Here is a 22,865-nt window from a genome sequence, read left to right as displayed (position 1 = left end):
TAAGTGCTACTATATGTTACTATTAAATAGCAAGCTGTTTCTCTGAGGGTGAGGCTTTTCATGCAAGGAGTATATTTGCAATGTAAGGCTACTGTTACGCTGCTTGAGTATGCTTACAAATTCAATAAAATATATTTCTCAACCTAATTACCCTTTATCATTCATGAAATAATTTGCTATTTGATTGTGTCTTTCAGTTGGTAACAACTGCCTGTGAAAATCTGTTTTCTGTATGAATTTCACAATGTCTCCAGAATTGACTAAAAATTTAATTATATGGAACAGTTTGTGGTAAGTCATCATATGCCTTAGGTAGCATTTAGGACCTGACGTGTATGTTGTAATTAAATTGTTTGGTATTTGTGATAACACACAAATTTTCTGTGTCCAGCTTTGTGAATATAAAATTCATGGTGACCAATAGTGGCAGCTTTAGGGCTACTTAGGAATTATTTGCTCCTCTGTCAAACTTCTCTTATTTATTTATTTTTTTCCCCTAACTATGCACATCATATATAGTTTATTCTATAATACCTAGGGTGCACTGTGCCATAGATTGCCTGTATGGAGCTAGCCATACTGCCAGGGCTGTTTAAAAGTCAAGAGATGCTGAACATGAGGTCCTCAGGGGCTCCTTGATGTAGATGTGTTGGCTCTGCATCTGTGTTCATGTCCAGCATTGACCCCCTGGCTCTGGACTCGCTTCAGAGAGGAAGCATGGGGACCCTTGCTCAGCTTTGTCTGCAGGCAGCAGTCAAGTTTAAGAAATCCTCATCCAGATGTCTAAGAGTAGAACAAAACTTCCAGATTCACAGGTTGTAGCCAGGAAGTTTTGTGCACACAGCGACAGGTTCTTGTGCACTCCTGTGTTGCACAATGTGTGGTGATTTGCCCAGCTGGCCAGCCAAGGATTCCCTTTGCACAGAAGTTGCCAGAATGGATTTAAAACAACACAGCAGCAGGACAGATCTGTATCCTAATTAGAAACATAGCTCTCAGTAGCAGATCTTAGGCTGCTAACTTTGAAGTAACCTTTGTAAACCCCTACAGGAGCAACTTTGGTCTCACATTGGGCTGAAGGTTATCAAATAGAAAAGTACATCCCTATTTCCCATGTGCTCCCCAGCGTGGGAAGGCTGCCCCCTCCTTAATTTGTGGCAAGATAGACTTCTCATTACAAGGCCCCTGATGCTAAACATGTCAGACAAACTCGATAAGGGGCTGCTATGCACAACCTGCATGAGCACCTTCATTTGGTTGGAGGCCTGTGACTAGCGGTGTTCCCCAGGGGTCGGTGCTGGGTCCGGTCTTGTTCAACATCTTCAATGACGACCTTGATGAGGGAATAGTGTCTGCCCTCAGCAAGTACACCGATGACACAAAGCTGGGAGGAGTGGCTGACACGCCAGAAGGCTGTGCTGCCATTCGGCAAGACCTGAACAGGCTGGAAAGATGGGCAGGAAGAAATCAAATGAGGTTTAATAAGAGCAAGTGTAGAGTCCTGCACCTGGGAAGGAACAACCACATGTATCAGTACAGGCTGGGGGATGACCTGCTGGAGGGGAGCTCTGAGGAGAAGGACCTGGTGGTCTTGGTGGACGACAGGTTGACCATGAGCCAGCACTATGCCCTTGTGGTCAAGAGAGCTAACGGGATCCCGGCATGCATTAAAAGGAGTGTGGCCAGCAGGTCAAGGGAGGTGACCCTCCCCCTCTCCTCTGCCCTGGTCAGGCCTCACCTGGAGTACTGTGTCCAGTTCTGGGCTCCCCAGCACCAAGACAGGGATCTCCTGGAAAGAGTCCAGCAGAGGGCCACAAAGATGATACGGAGCCTGGAGCATCTTCCCTATGAAGAAAGGCTGAGAGACCTGGGTCTGTTCAACCTGGAGAAAAGAAGACTGAGAGGGGATCTCCTCAGTGTATATAAATATCTGAGGGGTGGGGGACAGAAGGATGTAGCCAACCTCTTCTCAGCAGTTTGTGGGGATAGGACAAGGGGCAATGGCTGCAAGTTAGAGCACAGGAAGTTCCCCACTGACATGCGAAAGAACTTCTTCATAGTGAGAGTGATGGAGCATTGGAACAGGCTGCCTAGGGAGGTTGTGGAGTCTCCTTCTCTGGAGATATTCAAGGCCTGTCTGGACGCCTACCTGGGCAGCCTGCTCTGAGGAACCTGCTTTGGCGGGGGGGTTGGACCTGATGATCTTTCGAGGTCCCTTCCAACCCCTACAGTTCTGTGATTCTGAGATAGATCTCTGTGTTTATGGAGCTGTTTTAGAGGTTAAGGTTAGGAATAGGTTAAGGAATGTAAACCATCTGTGAAATACTAGACACTCACTGGTTACACCCAATCAGAACAGGAAATTACTTTCTTCTTAGGATATATTCCTCCCCTCAACTTACAACTAAGCAAAACTATCATCTAAACACCAGGCAGCACTTATGTGCTATGTGGGTGACTAAACCTTGGCACAAGCTGCCCAGGAAGGCTGTGGGGTGTCCCCCTTGTAGACCTTCAGAAGCCGCCTGGACGTGGTCCTGGGCAGCCTGCTCTGGGTGGCCCTGTGTGGGCAGGGGTTGGAGCAGCTGGCTCCAGAGGGCCCTGCCAGCCTCAGCCACTGAGGCCCTCTCTGTGAGACAATAATTTGGTGAAATCTGGAAGGAGAAAAATAGATTCTTAGTTCTCTTAGACTTTAGAAGAGTTAAACTATGGTGGGAAAGTGCTGTCCATATTTTTATAACCCAGTCTCTGCCAGGTGTTCTTAATAAATAAATAAATAAATTCTTGCAGAATATAACAATTTATAAATCTTAAAACATAGGCCACAAAAATAACTGAAACCACCTGTTTCCACTTCCTCCCTAGAAAAGAGTACCACAACATATAAAGCACAGAGCGGTGAATGTCCTGAAGAGGAATCATGGCTAAAAGACCTGCACAGAACTTATTTACCGGGGGAGTGGCATGTCCCCTTCTTTTCCACTTTAAATCCAAGCGTTTGTATTCAGTGTCTTTTGTATAGTTTCAGTTTACTTGACCATAAACCTCACCTACTAGAAATTTGGCCTCAAATTGTCTGTGCTGTGTAAGATGTAGGATTCTTTCCAGGCTTTATATTAAATGAGTTGAGTTTAGTTTGGAATCTAAGGATGAAAAACATTGGATGTTCTCACTGCAGTGCACAAAATACATTTTATTCTCACTCCAGCTGGAGGTAGTGAAAGCTACCATAACAATAGCTTCCATTTCTTATGGTCTCCTGCTTAGATACAAATCTAATACTGATGTTAAGTGGTGCTTTATCCTGTGAGTGCCCTGCCAGTTCTTGTTGACTTCATCTGTATGCTCACTATGTAATTTGTAACCGTGGCCAGCAGATGATGCATTCCTTCTGTGTGGTCTCTTCTGTTGCTGGCCAGTACTGAGGAAATGTTTTGGGACTTCACTCTCCCTGCATTGCTCAAAACCCCATAAAAGCATTTTTAGGGTATGGAATAGGTAGCTCTCTCTAACACTACTGCCTTTATAAGGACAGTCCAAACACTTGTTCTCAGAAATGCCAGGTGTTCTTGTTTCCAATCACATACAGCCTTTGCTTTGTGTTCTTTGTACTAGTGTGCTCCTAACTGCAACTGATTGTTGCACTAATATTTGAAACCACTATGTCTCCAAACATCGGGAACTCATTGCTTAGGCCCTTTATCTTTTATTTCTGTTATTTTACTTAAATTAATGAAATAAGTAAAACAAATAAAAAAAAAAGGGGGGCGGGGGGGGGAAGAAAATTTTCCTTAGCTGTCAAAACAGCAAAATTGCATCAGTTTTTGGGGTGAGGCATTCAGACTCTTGAGAAATTGCCTCTGAGATGGCTGTATGCTATACACATTATATATAATGGTTTGCTGCACAATAGCAGCTAATTGATCATCAGAAAGCACTGTTAGTAATTCAGATATCATTAAGTATATTACACATTAGCACTTCTTGTTAGCTGCAATTACGACATTCCTGTGATTGACATTTATGTTGTCAACACTCACTCTGCAGCATGCATGGTTAAATAAGCATTAATGTTACAAAGTCTGGTTTTAATATCTGCTTGAAAAACCACAGTTATCCAGCCTGCCTCATTGTTGCAGCACTGGCCTGGAGTGAAGATGTAGGAGCTTGTTGTGCTGGATGATGGGATGTCTTTGTGATTCGGTTCCTCAGAGCCAGTTTCCCTTCAGCCCTCCAGCGACACAAAGGTGACTTGCCAGTGCTGGGAGCCAGTGCAGCTATGCAAAGCATGTTTGCTTGGTGTCTCTTTGTGCTGTTCAGGTTTCCCAGGGGGGACAAAGTGGTTCAGGAAAAATAGTGAAATGACATATGCTTGAACTAGGAGCACATGGCATCTGTAAAACTTCCATCCTTAATGGCTTGGCAGTGGATCATTTGGGAATTAGGGATGAAAGCAACAGATGTTATGCATTCAAGCACCTGGATAAAGAAATAAAAACCCGAAACTACATATATTATTTTGACAAAGCAAAACGGTGAAACTTGTATTTGTCTGTGATGTTCCATCCTATTCAGATAAGGTGCTGTTTGTTTTTAAATGGAAATATGGCTTGGCATAACATGACAAAACCATAAAGGCCCTTGTGTCCATGTTACATCTGGGTCAGATGTATTTGATGTTCTTACTTTGATCTCCTGTGTAATCAGTGTGTTTTCAGCTTAGATCTTGAATCCACATCTCCTGTAAACAAGAACCATTCCCAGACCTTTTGATCTGCAAAATGACTCATTCTTCCACAACTCTGCTCTGGGACAGCACAGAGAGGGATTCCTGTTCCTGGGGGTTTCTTCGGCATGCTCCTCTGAGACATATCCAGCTCACTCCTAAGAATTTAATGCAACAAACTAAGGGGTCTGATGGATCTCTGTGAGCCTTTCCTTTGGCATTCCTTCCATAACTTTTTTTTTGGACTTTAGAAGCTTGGATAAAGTTCCCTATGATAACTGAATATCTTGACCACATTGCCTGAGACTTGTTAGATAAGGAAATTGGGACTGTAAAGGGAGAAAGGAAGCAGTGCACGGTGTAAAGACTGATAGATTGTTAAGGAAGCAAAGAAACTGGAGAAAAGGAACCTACAAGATAAAGTTGGACAGAGAACAGAGACGGCAGAGCTAGCAAGGAGCTTGGCGATATCTCCCTCCTTGCAGATATTCAAATGCCATCTGGACATGATCCCCAGCAGTGGAACTGAGGTGCCTGGGGCAAGGCCATTGCACTGGCTGAGGAGTTTGAAGGAGAAATGAGAACTCTGAGCTCCTGTGATCAAGACCTTAGGGTAGGGAGAAGTGACAGGATGCAAGTGAGATGGGACCCAGGCTGCATGAGCGGTCCAGGGCATGGGAAGCAGGCCTGGCATGGGGAGGAGCAAGCTTGCAGGGACAGGGGAGGGGAAAAGAAAAGACTGAGGTCAGCCTGAAGGGAGAGAGAGTCTTGGAAAATGTGTGAGAATTATTGACTAATAAAAACATACTGTTCAGTATATGACCATACTCCTGACCTTCACTTTCATCCACACTTGATACTTTTAATGGAGCAAACTGGCAAAATGTCCTGTTCCTTTTTGAGATTGTGGAAGCCTCTCTCTCTTTTTCGTGAAATTAACTGGTTAGGATCTATAATTAAAACCAAAAACCGAACGAACCACTATGAAAACAATTAGCTTCTATAAAATGTTAGGGTTCAATTCAGTCCAGAAAGATACCTTTTCTTTGAAATATTACAACCATTTTGGAAAACAAAACAAAACAAAAAAAACACACTTTTTCCCACCCATCTCCCCCATTTGACCTGAGAGCACTACATGAGTTATGGTTCTTATGGTTCTTACCAAAAATAAGAAGAAATCATGTAAGGAAAGACAATGCTGATGCTTTTACAGAAGTCTGAATCAGACTAATCCTTTATAGGAGTGCATTTTGACATTTCAAATCACCCCTAATTGTGCTCTTCTAAAAGACGCTTTTCCATGACTAGATGGAAGCATTTCTACTTAATATCCTAAGACGTTACCCATGATTTCTATTTCTGTCTGTCTTCTCTATTGTGCCTCTTTTGTGTGATATACTCAGAATGTGGGTTGTAGCTGTGAGCTTTATTTCTGTTGTGTAATGCAATAGATGTGAGCAATGAATCCTATTACAGAGACAGAGAGGAATTCTGCAGAACATATTTCATTTGGTGATATGAAAAGTATAGAACTTACAAATAATGTGAAATGCAGCAACCTCCTAGGTTGTACACAACGAGGCGTGAAACCTGTTTAAGTGCAAGCAAACAGAAATGGAAAACACCGACACATTTTTCTCCTTCATGGGTGAAGTCCACCTTCTAAACTCATTATTTTTATGCAAAGTCACGGCACAGGCACAAATCTTATTTTTGACTTCTCAGTTTCCCAGCGAAATTTCATGATGTTTCTTTTCTTTACTCAGCTATGCAGATAGCGAGTATCTACATGTCCTTACCTTACTCCTTTAAACCTATGTGGTTTTGACTTTAAGACTGCTCACTGAGAGCAGTGCCGGAAAACCTACTGTCACATATTGTCCTCTGCATGTTTTGGTGACTGTGTATTAGGGACCAGCGGTGTCCGCTAAGGACATGGATTCCAAGCCAATGACTTTCCCTGGCACCACTTTCACATAATGCACAAACACATGCTTAAAATACTTGCTGTGGGCCAAGTCCAGCAAGCCCGAGTGCCCTTTTCCTTACTAAAAGTACCACTGGCTCATCAGGTCATTTTTAGCTTTTGGCTAGAAAACTGCTCGGATTTACCGAGAGAAGCTGGGAGTTTCCCTGGTATTTTCCGTTGAAAGAAATCTACATCCTGTTATTGGAATGCTTTTCCTCTTCCCTTCATGGAGTGAAAAATGTCCGGGAATATGATGTTTTGTTTATGAGCAGCAAGTGTCTAAATAAGAAGAGAAAAGCTATCTATCAAGGTGCTAATTTAAAATCCAACACAAAGTGAACAAGACTACAAAATATGAATAAACACATATGTACATCTAAAGGCATTAAATATGGTGTGTTTGGTCCTAAAAAGCCTGTCTTTCTGGCCTAAAATGTTTACATTCATAACTGAAAATATATTGTGCACATACATCCTAACCTATTTCTGTACAATGTGTATGTGTGTGTTTGCCTGTCGATTTCACTGAGTTGCATAGACCTGTGTAAACCAACCAGACCTTCGATCCTGTTAGTGTTGGTGGGGTTTCCATGATGTCAGATAGCCACTAGGGGGGACTGTGACTCTGTGCTGGAGAAGCCGGATTTAGGGGCTTTTGAGCACGGACTTTCTGTTCCTAATACGTTTGTTTAATGCTTCGTTGCCAGGTCTGGTCCGTGTCTGTGATAAGTCTAACACAGCAGAGAGGTAGGTTGTGCCTGGAGCTTTCCCTTTCACCCAGTTGGAAGCTGTGGGAGGAGGGATGGTGTTGGCAGCCTCACTGCGTGTGCGAGGCTGGATGGAGGGAGGCTGCTACAGTCATGTCAACACCTGACCAAGCTTTCAGGAGGGCAACGGTGGCCCCAAATCCTCTATTGACCCCTGTGGACACCTTACTCTAGATATTTACATGTACTCAATTGATGTATTTGGTATGAGACTACTGGTTTCACCAGGAATCCTGGTAGGAATTCACAGAAGAAAATGAAATCTGGTCAGGGAAAAATTTATTTCCTTAATATCTCTGAGCCCCAATTCAATAACCAAGATAGAAGTGTATGCAAGTTTGGCTGCACAAGAAGCCCATTCAGTAATACTTTTGTAGATCATAAATATATTTAGTTTTCTAATGGAAAGCAGAAAGCTTAAAATATGTGTGAGTACACACATAGGTATACATGATGTTGGTGATATAGCAATACTTTGTACAGTTATAAGTAACTTCTGATCTTTATTCAGAAACAGTCACATGATGAAGTATGCCGGGACAGTAGATGTTCTGATAGAGTTGAGACACCTAATTCATGTCTACTGTTGTTTCTACATCCCTAAAGTTCATTACATAGCCGTGATGGCTTCAAAGAAGAAACCCATGTGTGTCCTTTGGGACAAAGAGAACGCCGCTGAGCTCAGTGATCCTGTAGTAATGATACTAATACCGTATCCATTTCTATTGAGCATAAATAATAACATCTTCTTCTCTTGCATCATTCCTTGTCACGTCTGAGTGCTGTGCCAGGTCCCATCTTGCTTTACTGCACCTTCATGATATATTGTTCCCTTGAAGCTTCTCAAAACTCTAAAATGCCTTGAAAACTTTTTGGGTAGTCCAGTTTGTGCAGTCAGTGGAGCCATTTAGAAATATTTCACTAACTTCTGTTAATTTGGGTAAAGCTTCCCTCCTGCTCTATAAATTGTGATCTTTATCTTATGCTTTTCAGTACTTGTGAGATGGAGAAGCATGTTAATTAGCTTGGAATAAGCTTCCAGCTGTGTAAACCATCATGTGTTGTCACTAAAGTAGCTTTAATGTATGTAAATGCCTGAGCATGTGGCACTTGATTCTCAAAGTCTCAGCTAGCCAAGAGCTAGCTCCTAAAGCACCCTCTGTACTCTCAGAGCACGCTGAAGATTTGTTTACTTTTAAAAATCAACCTGAAGTCTTCTTCATCTGAGCTTCTGCTGCCTTTGGTCCATGTGACGGACAAGGTGTCAGACAGTGAAGCTTTCAAAGCATCTGGTATACCCATGGGAGGACATGGTGTAATGCAGTGCCAAGTTAGTGATTGCCAGCCTGGAGCTGGACATGCCTGATGGCATACAGGAGCCTCTCAGCAGGGGAAAGGAGTCCACCAGCAGTGGTACTCATTTTGTCTGATTTGTGCATCTCCATGGTACTCTGCACTCTGAGATACTCAGAGGAGCAAAGAAGAAAAATGAGAGAAATCATCAAGATTTAGTAGTTTCTCAGAAACCAGATGATATAAGAAAATGAGCTGGAAATCCTTTAAAAAAAAAAAAAAAAAAAAAAAAAGAAGGCAACTGCAGGTCAAAAGTATACCATCATTACAGGCAGCAGTGCGTCCAGGAAGGGAAAATGAGGACAGCCTGGAAACAGCCCTTTTAAAAGCAATGGGAGAGGGAATCCCCTGAGTTCCAATTTATAAGGAAGTGTCAGGAGGGAGGAAGCAGGCACTGTAGTTCAGCTGCAGTGAGAAATAGGGCTTTTGTGTCTTTCTGTGTTAACCGTGGGGTTCTGAGAAGTGACTTGACATCTTAAACACTGGTTGTGATTTAGGTCAATCACCCCAGGTAGGGAGAGAATGAAAACTCCACAGTCACATAGACTATGTCCAGGGCTCTTGAAGCCAGCTGGAAATGTGTTACTCATTTCAGAGAGTCATAGATATTGCCCTTTTCTCTTCTCCAACAGTGAAAGGCATCAGGTGTGGTGCTGACTTTAAAATTGTAACAACCTATACTACAAAAAGGCTTCTGAGTAACCAGGATATGTTAAAAAAGGTTTCAGCCACTAGCTTTGAACAGGTGATTAAGTGCTTTATAGCCTGTGGTATACACACCAGACCCTATCTGACTCATATCAACACTAAGCAACATGTACTATTTCCCATTTTTCACTTATTTATCTTTGCAAGTTTTTATTGGTGTGTTTTCTCTGCTGCTTGGTTACAGATTTGTTCCGGACTGTGAATAATTGCTTTGAATGGTTTCTTGCTTGTTTGGCCTGACTGATCTCATTGATTTAAAATAAAAGCAAACAAATAAATAAATAAATCCAAATGAATATAAGAAAGAACCAAACTGATTGCAGAGCAGGTTGTTTTTAATGTCCTCATTTTCACTTACTGTTTGACTTCGGTCTGCCATGAAGGGCCAGCCATCACGTGTATCTGCACAGAGACACATATGCACACATAAACACACAATGGACTCTTTCACAGCCAAACTCTACCAGTAAATGGAGATTGATATTGAATGCCTGCTGCTCTCCTGCTCATATGGTTAGTTTGGATTTAATTGTGCTCACTTTTGATTGCTGCCTGTAAGGTGCTTCATGACCTTGGATGTCACACAACATTCCTCTCCCATCCGTCAGTCAAATACCAACCTGCTAAAGCATGCCTGGTTGAAGTGGGTTTCAGACTTACTGGGAAGGATGCTTTTTATTCAAACATTCTTCATAAGTATGCTTCAGTAAATGTGCCCTTTGGTTTAGACAAGGGTATGAAAAACTTCACTTAACGGTATTACTGAGGGCACAGAGTAGTGAAAAATGTAGGAGCCCAAGAATTTTTTACAGCAGGGTTTTTAGCAGATTGAAAATCAAAAATATATAAGAAATAAAAATAAAAATAAAAAATAAGTGTAAATTAATTCTTCTGTATAAACATTTCATAGTGCAATGGTTCAAGAAAGATCAAATTCAACACAAATTTTATTCTTTAGATATAAATGTCAATTTCTGAGCAACATTGCAATGTCGCAGCCAGATCATATCACTGTGGAGACAAGGGATCACTTGGTTCTCATGTCTCTCCAAATGACCTCTGATGAGTTATGCAGACATTGATAATCAAAGCCCAAATTAATAATTTTCTAGGGGAATTTCAAAGCCCTATTACTCTAACTGGTAATTGTGAAGTGCTGGGCTGGGGGATGAGGAATGAATCAGATACAGAGTTAGCTGAGAAAATAAATGTCAGACAATATCATACTAGCAAAATGTGTGTATCGAATAGAGTGATTTGAATTTGCATATTTGGCACTGTTTAATTTTTAGTTCCCTAAAACACTGAGGATAGTTATATCAGCCAAAGCTGATAAAAGTGGCATGCTGTAAAACATGTATTTTAAATCTTAGTAGCAGTCTCCCTTCTGGTCTGTAAGTACAATGCCAGCTGCCACTGGTCAACCTGATCCTGCACATTTGTGGAGTGATCACCGAGTAGAAGGAAGGCCATGATGATGGAGAGCAGCTGGGATGATCTTGTGCACAGCCCAGAGCCAAGACAACATTGCTGTCCATTTTTCAAAGCATAGTGGCTGATATGAGGACTTGGACATTCACCTCCTATTCTTGTTGAAGGCACACATGGAGTGTGTGCCTGTGGATCTTATGGCTATGATCTTGCACACTGCCTGATCATTTGGGAACAGGGTATCACTGATAGTTAAAAACAGATATGTGTAATGAGTACAAGTTGAGAAGAAAATGTGGAAAAAACACATATTCATAACATGAACGAAAGTGGTAGGAACAAAGTTCATCTTACGGAAGTTGTTCAAAACCCTAGTTACTTAAACCGAAGAAGTCAAAGTTCAATTTTAATTAATCCTAGGTTAGAATCACATGCCTCTGTTTTTTGCTACCTAAATATAGATGCCTAAGTGTCATTTTATATGCTGTGGTACATCCCACTTGGTCTCTAACTGCTGTTCCAAAAATATTTCAAGTCTTTTGCAAATTCACTTTTATATGCTAGCCCTGTGAGGAGGATACCTTGATGGCTTGGAGTACCTAAGTACTTAAAGTAGCACAAGACACCAAAGCCTCGTTGTTCTTAATTTACTGCTAAATCCCACTTCTAAAACTCACTGATATCAGTTCCAACCAACAGACCTCAGAATATCAGCGTTGCAAAGGTCCAGCAGTATGCTCACATTAGTAACTAGAAGATCAGTATCACACAGATTTAGTAATGATATAGGCTTTGGAGAGGATTAACAGATTTAGACTAAGATGAGAGACAGCAGACCTAATTATTATTCTTTGCAAATAGGAAGGAATCTGATCTGTCCTTCCATGCATGGCTCAGGAACAAAAGAGTGTCACAACTTTTCAAATTTCGAAAGTAAAAAATATTGCTTTATGAATAATGATGAATGGAACAACTCTAAGTATTCTCACACATAATAAGCTGTCATCAGTTGCTGAATCCAGTCTGGAGATAGAGATGTTACTGTGGTTCTTTCTGTTTTATTTATGCAATGCAACATTTCATCCATTTATGCTGCAAGGTCTCCTTGAGCCTCAAGTTTGTTCTGAAATACAGCAATTTGCGATTGTTAGTGAAATGAAGTTTGAGATTCACCCCTGGGAATGAAGACCATCTGCTGTTAAGATCTCACACATAATGACCACACAAGAAGGAATAAAGCCTTTACTGTACAAGAAGTCATCTCCTACTCTGGTATGTCAGCAAAGCACACTAGCATGGGTGTGGCATATTCTGAAAATATAGTTTACTATTCCCTTAAATGACACAAAGTAATCTGATAAAAACTCTCTTGTCACAGCTACACTTATGCTAGATATTTCACCAGCACTTCAAGGATGTGAGAGTGGCATAGACTTTATGATTTCAATAAGCAGAAACTACTGTGGAAATTTAGATTTTCTAGTGTCTGGTGAAGTTGGTGCAAATGGGAGTCCCTTTCTCTACTTCTTGTTTGTGGACATGGGGAAAAAAATTACAAAAAATAGTCTCAACCATACCTTTAAAAATCTGCTGGGTGCTCTCATCTGGTTTGCCATGATGGGAAGCTACTAGTCAAGATATTAAGCATGAAAATCACTAGGCCAAATACCAGGAGACTCTATGGAAGGAAGAAATCACAAAATCTCAGAATGGCTGAGGATGGAAGGGACCTAGGAGACTATCTGGCCCAGCCCCTCTGTTCAAAATGGAATCCCCTAGAGAAAAGTGCTCAGGTTAGCGTTCAGATGGATATATTTTGAATACCTCCAAGGATGGAGATGCCATGATCTCTATGGGAAACATTCCAGTGTTTGGCCACCCTCACGGCAGATAAGTTTTTCCTTATATTAACATGGACTTTTCTGTATCCCAGTTTGTTCCCATTGACTCTTGATTCATTGAGAACCACTCAGTAGCATCTGACTCCATCTTCTTTGCCTCCCATTTAGTATTTCTATACAGTGATTCTTCTCCAGACAAAAAAATCTCAGTTCTCACTGCCTCTCCTTGCATGTCAGGATTGGTTCTAATCTCCTAATCATCTCAGTTGCTCTTTGCTAGGCTTACTTCAATATGTCCCTCTCTCTTTTATAACAGGGAGACCAGAACTGGACACAGCACTCCTGATATGTCTCATCAGTGCTGAACAGAGAGGAAGGGTTACCTCCCTTCACCTGCTGGATATGCTATACCTGTTACAGCCCAGGGGGCTGTTCCTTCCCCATTGACACACTGCTGTCTCATGTTCATTTTGGTGTCCATTAAGACACCCAGGTCTTTCTCTGCAAAGCTGCTTTCCATCCGACTGTCCCCCAGCATGTACTGGTGTATGGGGTTGTTCCTTCCCAGGTACAGGACTTGGCATTTCCCTTTGTTGTACTTCATGAGGTTCCTATCAACCCCTGTATCCATTCTGTCAAGGCCTTTTCAAATGACAACACAACCTGGAGTGTAACAGCCACTCCTCTCAGTTTTGCGTCACCTGTGAATTTGTAAGGCTGTATCCTGTCTCCATCATCCAGCTAAAAATCCAAAAACATGTTGGCATGGCTCAGGTAACTTTCCCTGATGCATTCTCTCACATGCACACTTGCTTATCTGGGTCACTGATGAAGGTACTAAATACAACTAGTTCCACCATCCATACCTGGGGAAGATCCAGTATCTTCTACATTCCATAAATGATACTTAAGCATTTTTTTTCCTATTTTTTCCTATTTTTTTTTCTCTCTATTCTTCCTCTTCTTTCTTTCCTTTAACAAATTTTCAAAAAAAGAATTCTTCCTCCAGAACAATGGCACCCTGTTTCTAGCAACCCTAGGTGTGGAAGAGCATTTGGTTAGTTTTTCTGCACTGCTGTTTGTGTTATTTCATGTTTTCTGCTTCTGACCTTAATCAAGATGATGAGTTTTCATGCCAGACACTATTTCATGATTTTGTGCGAATGTCATGTAGTACAGTCCAATACCCTGCAAGCAGCTACAATATCCTTATTCATCTTACTGTCAGATGATCATTTTCTACTGACACATTTTGTAATGATTTGCTGTAAAATTTAGTATGTCACAGAACCTCTCAGACACAGGAGTCTGGGGCAGGGAAAAGGGCTTGCTTCCCACCAGAAAGTACAAAGGAGAAAAGCACCTAAGCACCTTCTGTTCCCCAAACAGGAATACAGCCGCTGGAGTTCATTTTATTACTTTGCTTACCATAGCAATTTTAAGCTTGAGCCAAATATGATCTAAGTAATTTAATTTGTTCATAAATGTTGTGCTACTTCTCACCTATACATCACCACTGAATGTCATAGAATCTCTTTTGGGCACTGTATGGCACTGCACAAGAAATATGCTTCAAGGTATTAGTGAAGCCATAACTAGTTTCTACTGCATTATTTGAACCTTGATACTCAAAGCCTTTGACATGAGAGGAGTTTTCTGTCTTTATCACTCATACCTTCTGTTGTCTTGGGTTTCACCTGGATAGTGTCAGGTAACTGATTGCAGTTTGTGTACAGTGACTGGTTTCTGGAGATGGCTCCCATCTATGTACACAAGCAGTCACCCAACCTCAACAGAGTAGACCTGTCACCTGGGAGCAACCACACTTTAACCAATTTGTTATCCGCTAATCCAACCAGATAAACTGCTGAAGGAGTATTTCGCACCAGTATTTAGACTTATGTGAGAACATTTCATAGCTTGATTTTACCATTTTAATTTAGTGTGTAGTAACTGACATAATTGCTTATATGGAATTAACCCCTTAACTTGGAGAATATGTTTCACACGTGCAAAGTAGAAGTAGCTATGAAGGACAGGATATGCATTTTTATTTTGCTTTGTGTGTTTTGTAGGAGGCAGTCTGTTTCTTCCTCTCAAATGTTCCTGATTTATTGTTGTGATGGATAAACTACACCTCTAATTTTGTAAAAGGGAGGGAAAACAAAACAAAACAAAACAGAACTGTTTTTGACCTTGACAGAAGTTAGGGGTGAATGGAATAACTTACTGAAATTTCCTCAAAAATATTTCACCTTGGGACAGACTGTAGACAGGAAAAATCTAGCCTATTGGAAAATGCAAAGGGTTTAACTCCTCTATAGCTTTGTAAATATATAGATGTAGCAATCAGAAAGCAGCAGTTCCTAAAAAACTCACAAGCGCATTATATGATTTCTAGCAATGCATTTAAGGTAGCTGCATAGTTCCATTAAACACGTCTGTGAGCTTCACAACATTTAGTGTTTTCTCTCATAACATCCCTAATAAGGAGAAAATACCTCTGTCCTCATTTTGCAGAGAGAAAACTGGGAGAGAGTTCAAAGCATTGCTTCATAAAGGCCACTGCACTGAACTTGACCATATGAACTTGTTCCTGAATTTATTCCAGCACACAAGCTGTTGTGGCTCAGACCTATGTGCTGTGCTCCTCAGCCCTCCCTGCTGAGGGGACAGGAAATATCCAGTAACAATACATCTATACGACTCCGTAAGCAGTCATACCAATAGCTACGTAGCTGAATAGCTCTGCTAATGTGTGTATCAGTCCTGGCTAATGAGGAGCAATGCCAGTTCATCCAGGAAAACTGCATGGGCTGCAGAACCTGGGACAGGTTGGTCAGAGTATGCCTGGATGCCTCCAGGTGACACTGATGTGCTTGGCAACACCACCCTCCTTGCACATGCAGAGGTGGCCAAGGCTCTGTGGCTTGTGCCTCAAGGCACTGGAGTCACAGGTAGTGGAGCTGTCTGGTCCAGTGTCTGGATCTGTCTTATACCTAGGTCAATCTAGGAGCAAATTACACCTGCCTAACAGATACTGAAGGTATCGAGTTCACTGCAAAGCAAAACAGTCATTGCCAGACCACAACTAATGAAGAAAGTGTTACGTACTGCACAACATTTTGTATCAAGATTAGAGATGTTAATAAAAAATGGGGAGATCTGGGCTAATATTTTGGTTGTCTCAGGAAGATTCAGATTGTCTTTCCCAGGGACTGTACTCTTTGGCAGTCTACAAACAAGCATGTGGTGATGGCCATCTACTCCACAGGCAAAATGCAAAATTGATGGGAGCACAGCAAGAAAAAAATTAATTCTGTGATCTACTATTTATAGGTAGATTCTTGCCAAAGAGAAAACCTTGATAGGGGTTTTATGCTGTATGACGCAATCATGGCACAGTGTAGAATTTTAAATCTATAGTCACCATGACTCAGTGCTGGTGATTGCTGCTAAAATATTGCCAGTAGCCCCTTTTCACAGAGAAAATGGCAGCAGGTGGAAGTTTAAAGTCTTATGAATGGGTTGAGGGTGATAGGTTCGCAAATTGCTTGGCATGAAAGCAGCTGCTGAGCATGCAGGCAGACAACCCCATTGCTGCCAGTTGTGGCACAGGACAAATAAGAAATGAAAGCCAGGAAGGAGCTCTGTCATGAAGGGTGTTTGCAGTGAGCTGTGCCAATGTGAAGAACTGCATAATGGAGAATTGGTGTCATTTTTCCTTGTTTAAGTGAGAAATGACAATAGCCATCTTTGCAGATTTCTGAACAGAAAAATCTTTTTTCTTTTGTTCACTGTATATGCCATTCTAAATGACCATTGCTTGCTTCCTAGGCTGGGACATATAATGGTAGTACTTCTGCTCTCATCCCCTAGTGTTAGGTCATGTGAAGAGGGAAGGATCTGGCCATCATGCTGCTACCCCAGCTCTGGAGTCTTCTTAGAACTCACCACAGAGGCTTCTGCTTGGCTCTGGGACCCCTTGCCCAGGCATAGCCACTTTGATTTCCAGAGTATGAGAGAAGCTTCATTCTGGTGGCGGTGACTTGCAGGTGACCTCCTTTACAAGTGGGGCAGGTGGTGGGTGAGCACAACTGGAGTGATTTTCAGCAAGTAAAGCCTGATGCTCTGCCTGAACTCAAAGACCTTTTCACTTCCAGATAGGAGGAGTTTCCTTGGACCTGTCTGCATCCTAACATATCTAAAGCTTCTTTAAAATGGATGTTAATCCTCAAAATATTTGAAGGTATTTCAGAAATTAAGACAGACTATTTAAATGAGTTGTTTTCATAAAAAATCAAACTCATGGTGCTAGTTGTGTTCTACTCCATGGGCTCTGTTAAGAAACCTGAGGGAATGTGTGATACAGTATGAATTTATTGAGTGTCCTATTCTTTCTTCTTCATGTTTGTTTTTCTTCATCACTGGGACAGGAGAGGTATTCTAGAACTTTAAAAGTTAATTCTTATTTCTTTTAAGTCAGATTTGAAAACTTCAGAAACCCAGGTCATTCTTTACAGCTCCAGGCTAGCAGAGAACAGGATGTTTGAGGCACAAAACAAAGCAAATCAGTCTCTCAGTCAGTCAATCAAATAGCTAGGATCCTTCTCTAGTAGAAAAATAATACCTAAAGCATCTTGCCAAATATTTTAAATAAATGTTGTCCCATTACATTAGAGAATAGTGCAGGGTGTGCTGGTGTTTCTCTTTATACAGGGTAATATTGTTTGCAAGAATAGGAGACTTCAATGAAGAATTTTGGCAGTGCCTTGAGTTATAATCAGCTATCATTTATTATCTATGATCACAGTGGCATAAAACGCTTTTCTTAGCATTATAGGCACTTTCAGAGGAAAGATATTACAAAGACATTTAAGTTCAGTGAGAGGTATTTTTTTACAATCTACAAATGTGTTGTACAAATGTGTGCAAATGAGGGCAGAATTTTGAAATCTGGAGATTAAGGGAAGGGATGTATATGATGACTAGAATGCTTTTATCTCCAAACTACCACTGACTGGGTAAATAAAATTTAAACCATTTTCTTCCTGGTTGGTCGTCACCAAAGCCTTTCTTTTGGTGGTCACCAAAGCCTGATACAGCAATATGATAATGGATCATTCTGACAAGCATTGAAAACTCTACTAAATAACAAACTTGAAGCTGAAATGTTATGAAACATTGAGACATGTCATTGGCCAACATTTGCATAAAGAGTAAAGGGGGTTGTTTGTTTAAGAAGGTTATATAAACAAGACTTTCCCTTACCACCACATTTGATACTAGTTACTGTACCTCTGTCAAAATATCAGATCAATCATCCTGAACTGCTGACTTTTAGAACGGACTTGATTTGTACTCATATCAAGTAGCATCCAATGACTGTTTCTTTAGTAGTCAATTCTCAAAAATAATTGCATTTTTTTGCATACAATTTTTGCATACAATTGCATACAATTTGCCAATAGCTCAATGCAAAGAAGCATTATATTTCCTTCTGGAATGTTACCTCAGTTTTCAAAGCTTCCTACAATGTTGGATTTCAGAGTCTGCATTTTTTCCACTCTATAAAAAACGTGTCTAAGTGCATAAAAATACTGCAGAAGTAAAAAAAAAAAAATACCGTGGTACTAAAGCAAGTAGTTGTACCGTATATTTGGTGGTGAACATTGAGCAGATGAAGGAGTAAGTTAAACATAACAGTCAGCATTTCATTTCTGATCTTGTGTTTTAGCCTGCCACCACTGAGGCAAGGCTATATTTTGCCATGGTGCATGCTCAAGAGAGCTCTAAGCTGTCTCTGAGTGAAAGATGTGTCTACAAAGGGTAATGCAACACTAGACACAAAGATGTCTCGGTCATAGGAACAATATAATGTTGTGAGTTTTGCTCTGATCCTAAACTAATTCTGCTTCTAGCTTAGGCCCAGAGATGCTCAACCATCACTACACTACTTGGGCTCTCCTAGCCACTAGGGTCAGCTCTGCACTGAGTGCCCTGATAAACTACTGACATGTCCTGTGGGCTCTGCTAGAATCAGGTCTTGCTGCTGCAGGCCTGCACAGCTCCACTTCTTTCTTGGTTCTGTACTGAAGAATGGAGAAGAAGAAGAGATTTGCTGGGGTTTGTTTTGTTGCTGATGTTTTTTGAAGGCTTTAGAGGTAATTCAGTCTCAGCTTACAGTGAACGGTGGTGAAGGACGTCTTTGTGTCTCACTGGATGTATGTCAGTAAGGGACACTCCTTTATAATTATGCAGTGGTCACTCACTAGCACACTAGCAGTTTTTCCTTTCTTTACAATTTGACTAGTCAGATATTTTTAAAAATAGATCATCTTTATAACCATAGTGCATCAGAGGAGAGTAACTGCCTTCCTTCTTTCAACTTTGAATGAATCATGGAGATAATCATGGATACTTAAAAAGCTGTATTCCCAAATACCAGGCAGCTATTTAAAATCTGTGATCAGCTGTCATAGTGTCCTGATGGAGGTTGGATGGCTCTGAAATGTTGACAAATGCACTATTTGAAAATAAAAGCAAGTTATAACACACCAGACTGCAAGCATCTGTACTGTGAAGCCTGGATGCAAAGCTCAGAAAAGAACATGGAGTGGGATTGCACGCTGACAGTTCTCAGGCGTTTTTATTCAAATGTTTCATTTAGGTTGATTTAAAGCCTTCATGAGCAATGCCAATAAAATAAATAAATAAATAGATGCAGAGAGGCTGTGAGCATGCAGTTATCATGGGAGAATGACAAACAAATGCCCACATAGCATGCTGTATTGGGGTCCCAGCTTGTTGCCGCCTTGGTGTGACAGGGTCTGTGGGTTTCTGAAGTGGTATCAGAGTCACACACTGGCTCCTGATGGTGTTCAGATGTGACATCCTTAAACGTGCAGGTGTATACCTGTGTGCACACATGCAGACAAGCACATTCCCATGGATCTATGGTTCTGTTTGTGAGGACAACACATTATTAAGGGAATAAACAGCATAGGAGTACTGGGGATAAACACCTGGAGTACTGGGGTGGCAGGAAAGATGTAAAGTAGAAGATGTAGCCATTACATGATGGTCTCCTGCCCCAGAAACACCTTAGGTCCAGCTTTCTGTGCCCAGTTACCACCCAGTGAGGTCAAGGTCAGCATTACAGCAGCTAAGAGAACTGTGAAGACCCTCATCTTTCTCCCCTTCACAGCATAGCTCAGATGCCTGACTGAGGCTTAACTGATGATCCAAAGATGGTACTAGCTGTCTTTGCCCTAGATTGTTTAATTGATTGTTTAGATTGATCTCTAGACACACTGATTCTTCTGTAAAAGCACTTGAATATCTTAATCTCACCTCAATAGCAGCCTTTCATTTCAGTATGATGTCATAGAAAAACCTAAGGAAAGTATATTAACAGGATATTACCCTGTGATAAATTTCAGAACATTCTCCCAGCCAATCAGGGGCTTCTGTAGTTTGACATAGTGTCTTTGTCTTTAGCAATGAATTCTTTCACATATTGCTCCAAAAATTTGTCTAAATGATTTTTGATCCTATGTCAGAGTTGATCATCCTTTTAACTTGAGACAAAACAAACAAACAAACAAACAAACAAAAAATCCACCAGAACAAGAAGAGCAATGAAAAGGTGGTTTAACTGCACTGTCTGGAGACATTATTTATTTATTTATTTATTTATTTACTTTTAGACTGCTTTTGTTAATGCTATGCTCTTCACTCGTGACTCTCCGTCATACAGCCTTTTTACCTGAGAGCATGGCCAGTGTTCTTTGTTCCTAGGGGTGTAGTTTTGGGTATGTCTCTGTTAATACACGTTTTGAAAGGCAATAGAAGAAAGTGTTACACAGCATCTCACAGTGGTATTATAGCAGATTTGCAGGATCCTAAGCCAAGACTGTGGCTACACTGGTCGACACTGTACTTGTATACAAATAAATACACAGACCTTTGGTACAGAGGGTGAGGCTTACTTATAGGAAGGGTTCTTTTCAGGGCCAGGCAAAACCAAGATGCTCTAAAGCTAAGAGGACTTTTTATTTCTGTATAGAGGTTTCCTAATATTTACATCTTATAGTATGACTGAAACATTAGGAAAAGCAGATTAAAAAAAAAAAGTAGAAAAAAAGGATTATTAGTCATGTTTTACAGGTGGAGAAACAAAGCACAAAGTGCATGAATTTCCAGGTTGCCCAGAAAAATTTTGTGTTTCTGCTGACCTATGTCTCTTGATGAGCTGAATGTTTGTTGGAGCACTTTCAGCTTGGGCAGTTCCTGGAGAAGTGTCAGGATGCCAGAGAACAGGGGAGAGCAGGCATTCACCACAGGGAATGAGCACTCGCTGCTTTTGTCTGGTCTAGCAGGGCTCATCTCTCAGGAGACAACATGAGGGGAGGGAGCTTGCAAGTTTATGCAGAGAGAGAGAAAATGTCTGAAGCTTGAAGCTGGTAAGTACAGTGTGACAAAATCAAGAGAGAGTGGGCAGATGAGCATATCAATAGAAGGTGATCATGACAACTCCCTTTTCTTCTTTTTGCAGACCAATGGCATTCCTCTTCCAAACCAAATTAACCTTCTTTAAACCAAATTTCTGTTTCATGACATTAAACACTTAGTAGATTTCTTCAATGTGGCTGCAAAAATCCAGCACTGGATAAACGGATTTCTTTGTCTCAATCTTTGTCTCAGTTATTGTGTAGGAAGTGCTGCACAATTCATTAAAAAGAGGGAAAAAAAGGTTAGAAAAAATCAGAGGTCTCACCCATCAGAGCCCTATGGCTGATGGGTGAGACACTGTACAGGTAAGAAATTTCTTCTGGTCCTTCATCTGAGAAGTTTGCAAATACATTATAGCACAAAAGCAACTAAGAGAGGCCCGTGACTTTATGCTGAAGGAAAATCTGTTGGATGATGGGGATTTAAATACCAAGAACAGACTGGAACTTTCCATGTCCTATGGATGTCATTGTTGAGTATTATTTTTTAGCTTAATCCACCATCATCTTTGTATTCGTCTCTCTCTCTCTCTCTCTCTCTTTCTAAAAGTAATAAGCAATTCAACAGAATCTGCAATAGCTCCTGTAATGTAGCAGTAAAACTGCTGCCATAGGATGCCATGCAGCACCACTGTAAGGGGACAAACACAAGCAGACTGGCAATTTAAAGGACAGGCCTTTGGGCTTTACATTTCTTTAATTTTCTTCCTTGTCATTATAATATCCATTTAATTGGTATTAATGTAGACAATAACACTTGAACCAAACTAAGCAGTAGTCTTTTATAATGCAAGCTCCTTCAGTGCTCAGTCCCTCTGAAATAAGTTGTACAGAAACATGAAAACATGATTCCTGCTTGGGTTTATTAACTCTTCTGATCCTAAAGATGAGTTAAAAACTCCAACAACCTACATTGTTAGTTCTAATCTTTGATTGACTGATTGATTGATTGATTTTTGATGTTATAATAAAACTGAGATAGAAATGTTTCTTTGTGACATATTCCTCTAGAATGTTAGCCTTTCTGCTTTGGCTTCTTCTTGTGTGTTCCCACTGATCTAAAATCTAAAACCAGCCTGAAACTTACTGGGACAGGAAGCACATTTTCCTTTTGGTATGTGGCATAGTGGAGTCTATGAGACAAACAATACAAAACATAGCTAAAAATAGTTGACACTCCAGAAACTCAGCAGGAGTCAAACAGATTTATTTTCTAGACATTTCCCTCCTCTTTCCTTCCTTCCTGTTTTGGCCTTTTGAAGTGTTTGAGATAATCCCTGATATGATGCATAAATAATCTTCTCACTTGATAAGAAAAAAAAATATTGATTTTTAAGAAGGCTGTGCAGTAATTTCTAGGAAAACTTTTAGTAAAGATCTCACTACACTAGTTCTTTTTGGTATTGTGAACATAGAATGTTTAATTTCTCTACAGTAATCAGGGTTACATGACTGTAATCATTTAAGTCAATACAGCTATATGAAAAAAAAAAAAAGACCACATTTGTCATTCTCACTCCCAGTGTGAAAATAGAGAGGTTTTCAATCAACTTG

This window comes from Anas acuta, chromosome 1, assembly GCF_963932015.1.
Source record: "Anas acuta chromosome 1, bAnaAcu1.1, whole genome shotgun sequence".
Taxonomy (NCBI): Eukaryota; Metazoa; Chordata; class Aves; order Anseriformes; family Anatidae; genus Anas; species Anas acuta.
This window is presented reverse-complemented; position numbering follows the sequence as displayed.